The sequence below is a fragment of the Mustela putorius genome, unplaced genomic scaffold (genome assembly GCF_011764305.1).
Source record: "Mustela putorius furo isolate JIRA1106 unplaced genomic scaffold, ASM1176430v1.1 tig00000876_pilon_pilon_pilon, whole genome shotgun sequence".
Taxonomy (NCBI): Eukaryota; Metazoa; Chordata; class Mammalia; order Carnivora; family Mustelidae; genus Mustela; species Mustela putorius.
This window is the reverse complement of record NW_025421506.1, coordinates 7,260,081-7,261,822: the sequence shown is the minus strand read 5'-3', so window position 1 is coordinate 7,261,822 and position 1,742 is coordinate 7,260,081. Positions and strand designations below refer to the sequence as shown.

General features: G+C 36.9%; 1 non-coding gene across 1 annotated transcript; it reads right to left on the bottom strand.

Moving 5' to 3' along the window:
• Positions 1–1,228: 1,228 nt before the first annotated feature.
• LOC123393602 lies at positions 1,229–1,335 on the bottom strand. The gene has a single exon (XR_006608433.1). It is a non-coding gene; the product is annotated as a U6 spliceosomal RNA (small nuclear RNA).
• Between the last annotated feature and the right edge of the window lie 407 nt (positions 1,336–1,742).

Sequence of the window (1,742 nt, the reverse complement as noted above, 5' to 3'; positions counted from 1 at the left end):
CAAATGGCCAACAGACACATGAAAAAATGCTCCACATCACTCGGCATCAGGGAAATACAAATCAAAACCAGAATAAGATACCACCTCACACCTTTCAGAATGGCTAAAATGAACAAGTCAGTCAATGACAGATGCTGGCGAGGGTGTGGAGAAAGGGCAACCCTCCTACACTGTATGTGGGAATGCAAGCTGGTGCAACCACTCTGGAAAACAGCGTGGAGGTTCCTCAAAAAGCTGAAAATAGAACTACCCTATGACCCAGTGATTGTATTAATAGGTATATACCCTAAAGATACAAACGTGGCATTCTGAAGGGGCACATGCACCCAAATGTTTATAGAAGCAATGTCCACGATAGTTAAACTATGGAAAGAACCTAAATGTCCTTCAACAGATGAATCAATAAATAAGATGTGGTATATATGTACAATGGAATACTATGCAGGCATCAAAATAAATGAAATCCTGATATTTGTGATGACGTGGATGGAACTAGAGGGTATTATGCTTGGCGAAATAAATCAATCTGAGAAAGACAACTATCATATGATCTCCCTGATATGATGAAGTGGAGATGCAACATAGGCGGTTTGGGGGGTACAAAAAGAAAAATAAAAGAAGATGGGATTGGGAGGGAGACAATCCATAAAAGACTGAATCTCACAAAACAGATGGAGGGTTGCTGGGGGGAGGTGTGTTGGGAGAGGATGGTAGGGGTATGGACATTGGGGAGGGCAGTGAGTGATGGTGAGTGCTGTGAAATGTGTAAACCTGGTGATTCACAGACCTGTACCCCTAGGGATAAAAACATTTTAAAAATTAAAAAAAAATAATTTAAAAAATCCATTAAAGAAAAAACACATATTGCAAGCCCAGAGCTAATCTCATATTCAATCAAAAAAGTTTGAAAGTTTTCCCCTTAAAGATCAGAAACAAGACAAGTGTGTCCACTTTCACTACTCTCATTTGACATAATACTGGATGTCCTAGCCAGAGAAACAAGGAACACAAAGAAATAAGAGACTCCAAAATAAATAAATAAATAAATAAATAAATAAATAAATAAATAAAAAGGAAGAAGTAAAATTTTCTTTTTTTGGATAACATGAACTTACATGTTAAAAAATCCTAAAAACTTCACAAAAAATTTTGAATAAACAAATTTAGTAAAGCTGCCAAATACAAGATCAATATATAAAAGACAAGAATTTTGTTTTGTTTCATTTTTTTTAATATGGAATGCTTCCCAGTTTTTCATGTCATCCTTGTTCAGTGATCACACTAATCTTCTCTGCATCATTCCAATTTTAGTATATGTGCTGCCAAAGTAAGCACAAGACAGGAGCATTTTAACACTCTAATGATGAACTATCTGAAAAAAATAAAGAAAACAATCTAATTCACAATAGCATCAAAAATAATAAAATACTTAGGAAAAGATTTATCTAAGAAGATGAAAGATCTGTACCCCATAAACTATGACATTGATAAAGAAATTGAAGGAGACACAAATGGAAAGATAGCTCATATTTATGAATGGTAAGAATTAACATCGGTAAAATGTCCATACTACCGAAAGCCATCTGTAAATCCAATTCCTATCAAAAATCCAATGTTAGGGGCGCCTGGGTGGCTCAGTGGGTTAAGCCGCTGCCTTCGGCTCAGGTCATGATCCCAGGGTCCTGGGATGGAGCCCCGCATCAGGCTCTCTGCTCAGCAGGAAGCCTGCTTCCTCTTCTCTC